At 44.2% G+C, this 11,111-nt stretch overlaps 1 long non-coding RNA gene across 1 annotated transcript in view; it reads left to right on the forward strand.

Annotated features, from left to right (window-relative positions):
* The window catches only part of LOC309561779, a 113,718-nt gene extending 104,225 nt beyond the window's left edge, over positions 1-9,493 (forward strand). Inside the window, exon 2 of the long non-coding RNA XR_014225594.1 lies at positions 9,067-9,493. This is a non-coding gene — a long non-coding RNA (uncharacterized lncRNA). The remainder of the gene's footprint in view (positions 1-9,066) is intronic.
* Positions 9,494-11,111: the final 1,618 nt, after the last annotated feature.

The following is an 11,111-nucleotide window of genomic DNA, read 5'->3' on the forward strand; positions in this document are numbered from 1 at the left end:
ACACTTGTCCCGGACAAAGTATTACTTTTCACACTTTTTTTGGTGAATGGGTATGTAGTTTACCCCATACTCATTCACATAGGGAGGGCAGGATCCGGGGGGCCCCCTTGTTAAAGGGGGCTTTGAGATTCCGATAAGTCCCTTGCCCGCAGACCCCCACAACCACCAGCCGGGGTTATGGGAAAGAGGTCCTTGTCCCGCCCCAAAGTATCCCCCCCCCCATGTTGAGGGCATGTGGCCTGGTATAGTTCAGGAGGGGGGGGGCGCTTGCACTCATCCCTCCCTTTTCCTGGCCTGCCAGACTGCATGCTCGGATAAGGGTCTCGTATGAATTTGGGGGGGGGGGGGTTTCTGATTTTTCTGTTTCCTTTTCTGAATTCTCTATTGCCGGCATTCTTCGGTTTACATTTCTGTTGCCAGTGGGGAAGCCACTGACAGCTTATGAGTCATCGGTTGTTAACCGATTCCATACAGAGCAGTTAGACACCCTTCCTGCCCAGACCAATTTTCAGCTTTCAGCACTCTCACACTTTGAATGACAATTGCTCAGTCATGCTACACTGTAACCAAACAAAATTTTTATCATTTTTTTCACATAAATAGAGCTTTCTTTTGGTGGTATTCGATCACAACTGGGGTTTTGTTTTTTTTTTTTCGTGATATATGCAAAAAAAGAGCAAAAATTTTGAAAAAAAAACACTTTTTTTTAGTTTCAATTATGAAATTTTGCAAAAAATAAATTTTTCTTCATACATTTGGGCCAAAATGTATACTGCTACATGTCTCTGGTAAAATTAACCCAAATTAGTGTATATTATTTAGTCTGTGTGAAAGTTATTGAGTCTAGAAGCTATGGTACCAATTACTGAAAATTGATCACACCAGATGTACTGACTGCCTATCTCCTTTCTTGAGGCCCTGAAATGTCAGGACAGTACAAATACCGACCAAATGACCCCTTTTTGTAAAGTAGACAGTCCAAGGTATTTAGTAAGAGGCATGGTGAGTTTTTTGAAGTTGTAATTTTTTCCCACAATTCTTGGGAAAATGAAGAAAAAAATTTTTTTTTCTTTTTTTTCCCACAAAGTTGTCAATTTATAAGCTATTTCTAACACATAACATGTACACAGCAAAAATTACACCCAAAAATACATTCTGCTACTCCTTCCGAGTATGGCGATACCACATGTGTGAGACTTTTACACAGCCTGGCCACAAAAAGAGACTCCACGTCCAAGAAGCACATTCAGGCGTTCTAGGAGCATAAATACACATAAAACTTTCTTACTACCTATCACACTTTTCAAGGCCCTAGAGCACCAATACAATGGAAAAGTCCACAAAATGACCCCATTTTGGAAAGCAAACACTCCAACGTATATTCTATGAGGCATTATGGGTCGTTTGAACATATCATTTTTTTCCACAGGTTTTTGGAAAATGTGGGAAAAAAATGAAAACTTTTTTTTTTTACACAAAGTTGTCAATTTATAGGATATTCCTAACACATAGCATGTACACAGCAAAAATGACACCCCAAAATACATTCTGCCACTCCTCCTGAGTATGGCAATACCACATGTGTGAGACTTTTTCACAGCCTAGCCATATAGAGGGGCCTAACATCCAAGGAGCATCATCATGCATCCTAGCCACTTGCCTAGGCCTATTTTTGACATTTGGTGTTTACAAGCTAAAATCAGTTGTTTTGCTAGAAAACTGCTTAGAACCCCCAAACATTATATATTTTTTTTAGCAGAGACCCTAGAGAATAAAATGGAGATTATTGCAATATTTTTTTATCACACCGTATTTGCGTAGCGGTCTTCCAAACGCAATTTTTTTGGAAAAAATTCACTTTTTTTAATTAAAAAATAAGAAACCAGTAAAGTTAGCCCAATTTTTTTCCATAATGTGAAAGATAATGTTACGCCGAGTAAATAGATACCCAACATGTCATGTTTCAAAATTGCGCACGCTCACGGAATGGTGACAAACTTTGGTACTTAAAAATCCCCATAGGCGACAATTTAAAAATTTCTACAGGTTGCCATCTTTGAGTTACAGAGGACGTCTAGGGCTCAAATTATTCCCCTTGCTCTAACGATCGCGGCGATACCTCACATGTGTGGTTTGAACACCGTTTACATATGTGGGCGGGGTTTCTGTATGCATTCGCTTCTGCGCGCGAGCTAACGGGGACAGGGCGCTTTAATTTTTTTTTTTTTTTTTTACTATTTATTTTATTTATTATTTTTTATTTTTACACCGTTTAAAAAAAAAAAAATTGATAATTTTTATTTCTATTAAAAGAAATGTAAATATTCCTCGTAATAGAAATAGGCACGACAGGACCTCTTTTTTGTGAGATCTGGGGTCAAAAAGTCCTCAGATCTCACAAGTACACTAAAAGATAGAAAAAAAAAAAAAATAAATAAAAAATAATTATAATATAAAATGAAAAAAAAAAAAAAGGACCTTTAAACCGGTTGCTAGGCAACAACATTTTCCGTAGCTCCGGTCCTCCAAGACCATAGAGTCAAGTGAGGGCAAGCTTGCCCTCACTCGACATCCTGTCTGTGAGGATTCGGGACCGGATTGTTTTCCCCGCTGCCGGCGGGTCCGGTAAGCGGGGAAAAGGACCGGAACGCATCGGGAGGTGGGGGGCGCCTCTTCCGCCATCCTGGAAGGGTGATTCCACGGCGAATCCGCCGCTGGGACCACCCTTATCGGAAAGCCAACCGTCCACCGTTTAAAAAAATACCAGGGTTATGGCAGCTATCTGCTGCCATAACACCGGTATTTAGGTTTAAACGGAGGACGTATATAAACCTTTTTGGACTTGGACATGGTGGCTGTATGAAGGGTGACAGGTACTCGGGTACTTTGTTGGGCAGGTGACAGGTACTCTGGTACTGATGAGCAGGTGGCAGGTACTCGGGTACTCCAATAGGCAGGTGACAGGTACTCGGGTACTCTGATGGGCAGGTGACAGGCAGGTGATAGGTACTGATGAGTAGTACTGATACTGATAGGTGATACTGTACTGATGGGTACTGATGATCAGTACTGATACGTGATAGGTACTGATGAGTAGTGATGGGTACTGATGAGCAGGCGGCAAGTACTTGGGTACTTCAGGCGTCAGGTACTCTGATGAGCAGGTGGAAGGTACTCGGGTACTCTGATGGGTAGGTGACAGGTACTCAGGTACTCTGATGACGGGTACTCCGTTGACAGGTACTCAAAGTACCCGAGTACCTGTCATCAGAGTACCCGAGTACCTGTCATCAGAGTACCCGAGTACCCGCCATCAGAGTACCCGAGTACCTGTCATCAGAGTACCCGAGTACCTGTCAGAGTACCCGAGTACCCGTCATCAGAGTACTCGAGTACCTGTCATCAGAGTACCCGAGTACCCGTCATCAGAGTACCCGAGTAACCGTCATCAGAGTACCCGAGTACCCGTCATCAGAGTACCCGAGTACCCGTCATCAGAGTACCCGAGTACCTGTCATCAGAGTACCCGAGTACCTGTCATCAGAGTACCCGAGTACCCGTCATCAGAGTACCCGAGTACCCGTCAGAGTACCCGAGTACCTGTCATCAGAGTATCCGTCATCAGAGTACCTGTCATCAGAGTACCCGAATACCTGTCACCAGCCCATCAGAGTACCCAAGTACCTGTCATCTGAGAACCTGATGGGCTGGTGACAGGTACTCGGGTACTTTGATGGGCTAGTGACAGGTGCTCTTTATTGGGGGGGGGGGGGGCAATCAGTGTGTTTAGGGTGCACTGTATTTGGTAACTAGCTGTTACCACACTCTCTTCCTCACACAGGATCAGTGTGTGAGGAGGAGAACACGGTGACAGCTAGTTACCGTGTTCTCTGTTGACATTTGTGACCGGCTGTGATTGGACACAGCCGGTCACGTGGTAAAGAGCCAATTTCATTGGCTCTTTACCTAGATCGGGGATCGACTCTGTCCGAGGGACGAGCCTCGTCCCCGATCGCTGCTCTGCGCGCCCCCGGGGGCGCGCATTGCAGAGAGAACGAGCGGCTCGTGCTGGAGCCGCTCATGTGATCGGCTGTGATTTCTATTGGCTGTTTACCTTGATCAGGGGTGGGCTATGTCCGAGGGACGAGCCTCATCTCTGATCGCGCCGCTGCGCGCCGCCGGGGGCGCGCAGTAGCAGCTAGAACGGGCCGACGTCATATGACGGCGGCCCGGATCTAGACAACCACTTTGCCGACGTCATTTTACATGACTCGGTATGGAAGTGGTTAAGGAGGTTCCCAGCCCGCTCCTTAACAACCAGCTATTTTTCACAATTCAAATTGATCGATCATTTTTTGACTACTGAAATCCAATTGAGAATCGTTCCAAAAATTTGGAATTCATTACAAAATTAATAAACAAACTAAATGAAACTAATTCTGAAATGAATCAACGAAACAAAATTAGTAACATAACAAATCTATCCGAAACAAAACAAATGTTTCAGTTCTAAACATGTCTAATTTGTTCTGCCTCTGGAACAGCCTTTCTTCATATTTTACCCCAAAGGAAACTGATTGGCTCTTTACCTCAATCTGTAATTAGCAGTGTCCGGCGGTACAATGTCGTATCTATCCCCCGCCACCTCTATGGCCGGGAACTGATAATGATTGTGACTATCATTTTCTGCTCTGTACTCTGCCCCTTCAGCACTCATTGGAGTTCTGGACTGTAGGGGTGGCAGGAGTGGCTGGCTCGGGCTCTCAGCGGCACGATGAAAAGTTGGCCCAGCTGTTGCGCAGGCATCTAGGTGGATCCAGACATTAAAATCGGGATCTCTCCAGAACTTGACTGGTTGAGAGACATCAGCCAACAGCGTACTTTAGCCCTCTCCTGTGAATCTTGATCACAGTAGTGCAGAACTAAGTGCACTCCTGTGCCCACAGGAGAAGATGGCCTAAAGTGATTTGGCCATTCTTCTCTCAATTCTGCTCAATATTAATTTTGGACCTGGGAAGGTCTGTAAGTACATAAACATATAGAAAACAAACACCTGACTGTGGGAATAATAGGTACAACTGCTTATTAAATAGGTATTTTTCAAATTGGTGGCCAATATTATTTTGATTGTTTGGCATGGAGCCCATACAACGGTGCCTACTCTGCCTGCTAATCCGACCCTGGTCCCCTGCCTTCTGGAGCTCAAAAATGCTGTGTATAATGTATGCTTTAGGAGGCTGTAGAAAAGAGAGGGCTACAGATAAATGGGTAAAACATATGTAGGAGGATTTGTGTGATCTCTGTGTATCACCTGAGGCCAGTCACATTACTTTGTAATGAACTAAAAGCAAATAACTCTACACCAAGTTTTGTATATGGATAACTTACTGTATATGCATTTAAAAATGGTGATCATATTGCCCCTTAATTGCCTTTTCTCAAGATAGAATAAATTCAGTTTAGCTAAACTTGCCTCATAGCCGAGTTCCTCCATGCCGGTTATCAGTTTGGTTGCCCTTCTCTACCCTTTCTCCAGTTCCCTCGATATCCTTTTTGTAAATTGGTGCCCAAAACTGAACTGCATATTCCAGATGATGTCTTACTAATGATTTGTACAAGGGCAAAATTATGTCCTCTGCGGGGGAGGTTTACAAAAGGCCTCATTCACACCATGGTGCAGATACGTGCAAGGGCTCAAAGAAAACAATGGTTCCCAATGTGCCCTGTTCACACCACAAAGTGTGTATTTTTTCTGCACAGGAATCTGCAACATGAATGCAGTTTTCTGCATGGAAAAAAAAACTGACATGAAATTAACATTCGTGTAAACAGGGCACATAACTGATGTGTATGAAAACTGATGTCAACGTGCATAAAAACTCACAGAAACGCTCATGGAAACTGATGTGAAACTGATGTAAACTCATGTCTCTGCAAGTGAAATCTGCAAGGTTTTCCCATTCGTTTTTATGTAAGTATTTTGTGAACGAGCCCAAAAGTGGAGCACTCAGAATTTGGTGCAAATTCAACTTGTTCAATGAACCACTTATGGACTGCCCGACTGAGTTTTATGTCACTACTTTGACGTTAAATACCGGGGTTACGGTAGCAGACAGCTGCCCTAACCTCAATATTTTTTTTTACAGGGCGGTCGGTCCTTTTTCACATAAAAGTGGTCCTAGCAGTGGATTTGCCGCTGGATCTCTTTTAGGAGCCCCCCTCCCGCTGCCTCCCGGTCGTTTTCCCCGCTTACCTGAGCGGTCGGTACTAGGGAAAATGATCCAGTTCTTTACCCTCCTAGGCAGGAAGTCGAGTGAGAGCAACCTGGCTCCCACTCGACTCTATGGCCTTGGAGGACCGGAGCGACGTTATATGTTGCTTCCTTCTAACGGCCTTAAAGGGCCCATTTTTAAAAAAAAAAAAAAATTTAAAGCAATGCACCCCCCACTAAGCAAAGCTTCACTTTGGTGGTTGATCACACAACCTAACTATCTACGACAGTATGAGGTATCCTGTAAAAAAATGAAAATTGGTTAAGCACTTCTGCACATATATACACAATCAATTTGTATAACCTCGAAGAGAAGACCCTCAGCGCGGGGATGGCCTTCCCTGGCTAGATAGTTCACCAGGCATAGTTCATCAGCCTTGACACGTCATTCATTTTCACTCCTCAAAGGTGATCCTGAGCCCTGTCACTAACTAATTAACAGTCCTGGAACAAAAAGGTGTCTGTAATGTTTACTCCATTTGTTGATTTCTTTGAACACTATTTTCACGTTCTAAAGCTACGGACTTTATTGGGACTTAAAACACCCCTTTCTCTTCACACTGAAAATGTATAACTTGTGTGCACATTTTTGCTTTTTATCCAAGATTGTATTATATATTAAGTATTTGATAGATCAGCACTTTTCCATTTATTTGGTAGAATTCTTTTGTAGCGCAGCACATTTTTGATTATATGTTTACTCCATTGCAGCTTCCAGCACCCAGTCCTTTTTTCCTTAGAGGACCTTGTTGCCCGAACCTGGACAACCACCAGTCCTGCAGGGGCATATGCAACATCTTCAGGGGTCCCTAGCCTCGGGGCACCACCCCACCAAACTCTTTGGATGACGCCCAGTTCCTACTGACGTTCATCCGTAGATTTCCACTGTAAGCCCACTGGCTCAAAGACAGTCTTCCTGGAACTCTGAATACTTTTGTAATCCGTACTCCTGGCCCGATGACCCAAAGGATCTCCGGAACAGCAACTGGCAGTCTTTACTTTCTCCTGAGAGGGTCAGCCCTCTAGTACAAATCCACTAACTAGTGGTATCTTGAGTTGTCCCCAACCCCTTTCTGCAAAGATAGAAGGGGAAAGGAGTGTAATGGAAAGAGGGCATAAGCACCAACAATGGTCGAACTTGAATATTCCTTAGTTATAGTCTTCCCGTCCTTCGCCTGAATTCGGATCGACCAGGCCTGGCCCGATCCAGCTGGGCGGCGAACCTCCACTCGATCCAGATAGATCGCCCACCCATGGTTCCACTGAGCTATAACAGAAAGAAAAGTCTTCCACAAGTCCAGCCTGGACTGATTGCGGTATGACTTGGGTACAAAGAGGAAGTCCCATATAGCTTTGTCACACCAGGACTCTGTTTTGGCCCCTATCTCTAGCATGACCTCTCGTGGAGCCTAGGGATAGTCATACCCATACTCTAAGGCCGCCTTCCTCTGTATCCACCTCTGCATTCTGGAAAATCTGGGGAGGGTCTTTTCCGATTTCCTCTCCCAGCTGGGGAGTATGGGGTCTCTTCCCTTTTGATGAGGGAGGTGTAGGCCTAATTTTGATCCCAAGCCCGGGCATAGTTCTTAGGTGGGGTTAGGTATGGGGCCCAATTATCATAGGCCTCACGGAACCCCAGATTCCTGGCACACTCTCCTCGCACCACGGAATCCCTAGTCTCCTCATCAGGTGTATCAAAACTGGCTGGACTGCTCCGATCTCCGGACTCCCAGTCCCATTCAGTCTCTTCCTCAGACTTCCAAACATCCAGTCCCAAACCGATTCTGGAAGCTGGGAGACCCCACATCAATGACCCTGGCCTCTTCCTCGTGGCTCACACTCACACTCTGCCTGTAGTGGAGCAGACTTCTCCTCTGCCGCTGCAGTTTTCAATGCATCGGGTGGCCACTCCCTGGCCCATACTACCTGCATGCATCCTGGCCCGGACATTCGGGTCTCCTTCCATGTGCACGCTGGACTACTGACAGACTGCATGGACTCCAACTGCACCATGAACCGCAGCACTCCTCTTTCACAGCCCAGGAGAGGCCCCGACTCCACAGCCAACAGAGTGTGAGTGACCCCGGACCCCCAAGACGCATTCAATTTTCTGGACCGACCTCCACTCATATTTAAAGGATACCATCAAACTTCTTATTAGTGTGGCATGGGATGGAGATGGTGACAACTGACATTGCATCCCTATACACCTGTATATCTCATAGTTTAGGTTTTGAATCTGTTAATTATTACCTTTCAAAAGAAAGGGATATAACCCAAATGCAAAAGAAATTATAGACCTACTGACCTTCACCACTGGTTCAATGACCAATATTACAAGAGGGGCATGCCCATGGGGGCTAAATTTGCCCCCAATTTGGCCGACCTTTTCATGGTCAAGTGGAAGAGGGACGTCGTCTATGCCTGTGCCAGGCATGAGTTGGCCTTCTGGGCCTGGTACAGTTGCGCTCATAAGTTTACATACCCTTGCAGAATTTATGATTTCTTGGCCATTTTTCAGAGAATATAAATGATAACACAAAAACTTTTATTTCACTCATGGTTAGTGTTTGACTGAAACCATTTATTATCAATCAACTGTGTTTACTCTTTTTGAATCATAATGACAACAAAAAACTACCCAAATGACCCTGCTCAAAAGTTTACATACCTTTTTTTTTTACCCAGTTTGGCCTGATAACGTGCACACAAGTTGACACAAAGGGGTTTAAATGGTTATTTAACCATCCTCACATGCAATCTGTTTGCTTGTAATTAGTGTGGGTGTATAAAAGGTCAATGAGTTTCTGGACTCCTGACAGACCCTTGCATCTTTTATCCAGCGCTGCACTGACGTTTCTGGATTCTGAGTCATGGGGAAAGCAAAATAATTGTCAAAGTATCTGCGGGAATAGGTAGTTGAACTGTATAAAACAGGAAAGGGATATAAAAAGATATCCAAGGAATTGAGAATGTCAATCAGCAGTGTTCAAACTCTAAGCAAGAAGTGGAAAATTAGGGGTTCTATTGAAACCAAACCACGGTCAGGTAGACCAACTAAAATTTCATCCACAACTGCCAGGAAAATTGTTTGGGATGCAAAGAAAAACCCACAAATAACGTCAGGTGAAATACAGGACTCTCTGAAAACATGTGGTGTGGCTGTTTCAAGATGCACAATAAGGAGGCACTTGAAGAAAGATGGGCTGCATGGTCGAGTCGCTGGAAGAAAGCCATTGCTACACAAATGCCAAAGTATCCCGCTTACAATACACCAAACAGCAAAGAGACAAGCCTCAAATCTTCTGGCACAAAGTCATTTGGAGTAATGAGACAAAAATTAAGCTTTTTGGCCACAACCATAAACGCTACATTTGGAGAGGAGTCAACAAGGCCTATGATGAAAGGTACACCATTCCTACTGTGAAACACGGAGGTGGATCGGTGATGTTTTGGAGATGTGTGCGCTACAAAAGGCACAGGAAATTTTGTCGGAATTGATGGCAAGATGAATGCAGTATGTTATCAAAAGAGGAAAATTTGCATTCATCAGCCCGAAGCTGCACATGGGACGTACTTGGACATTTCAACATGACAATGATCCTAAACACAGGGCCAAGTCGACCTGTTATTGGCTACAGCAGAATAAAGTGAAGTTTCTGGAGTGTCCATGTCAGTCTCCTTTTCCTCAATATCATTGAACCACTCTGGGGAGATCTCAAAACGTGCACTTCATGCAGGACAGCCCAAGAATTTACAGGAACTGGAGGCTTTTTTGCCAGGAAGAATGGGCAGCTTTACCATCTAAGAAGATAAAGAGCCTCATCCACAAATACCACAAAAGACTTCAAGCTGTCATTGATGTTAAAGGGGGTGTAAGCTGGGGAACAGGTAGCAGGTGCAAAGCTCCCTGGGATGAGCAGTTTTTCAGGCACAGATACCAAATCCAGTGTGCTAGTGACAAACAGTGCGGTGTTTATTGGTGCTATATACAGGTGCTGTACAGTGCTTTAAGGAAAACAAGCAGAAATAATAATAATAAACAAAAGCCTAGCCGTGTCCCAGCACTTACTACACACACTGCAGTCCCTCACTAACCCAGACTGAGCAAGCCTACAGCTTGTCAGCTTCCAAAGACACAACCAGGTAGTTTCACTGACCTTCCGCTCTCATAGACAAACGTTGTCTAAATTCCCAGGCTGAGAGAGCACTGCTGTTTGTCTCAGGTGAGATTAAATTGGCCTGGTGAAGAGGACGAAGATCCGAACTGGATCATGGCTCAGAGATCCCTAAAGGTATACGAGAGATGCCTGGGTGATGTATAAACCCCGAACAGGACTTTTCCTGGCTCTCTCTGGGACACTCTGCTACAGGGGCAATACACAATATTAAGAACTGGGTAAATTCAATTGATTGATAATAAATGGCTTCTGCCAAACACTAACCATGAGTGACAGAAAAGTTTTTGTGTTATCATTCATATTCTCTGAAAAATGGCCAAGAAATCATAAATTCTGCCAGGGTATGTAAAGTTTTGAGAACAACTGTACATACAGTATCTTACAAAAGTGAGAACACCCCTAACATTTTTGTAAATATTTTATATCTTTTTATGTGACGACACTGAAGAAATTACACTTTGCTACAATGTACAGTAGTGAGTGAACAGCTTGTATAACAGTGTAAATTTGCTCTCCCCTCAAAATAACAACACTGATATTAATGTCAAAACCACTGGCAACAAAAGTGAGTACATCCCTAAGTGAAAATGTCCCTCCCGGTGTCATGTGACTTGTTAGTGTTACAAGGTCCCAGGTGTGAATGGGGAGCAGGTGTGTTA

The sequence above is a fragment of the Pelophylax lessonae genome, assembly GCF_965119305.1.
Source record: "Pelophylax lessonae genome assembly, chromosome: 8".
In the NCBI taxonomy this organism is placed as follows: domain Eukaryota; kingdom Metazoa; phylum Chordata; class Amphibia; order Anura; family Ranidae; genus Pelophylax; species Pelophylax lessonae.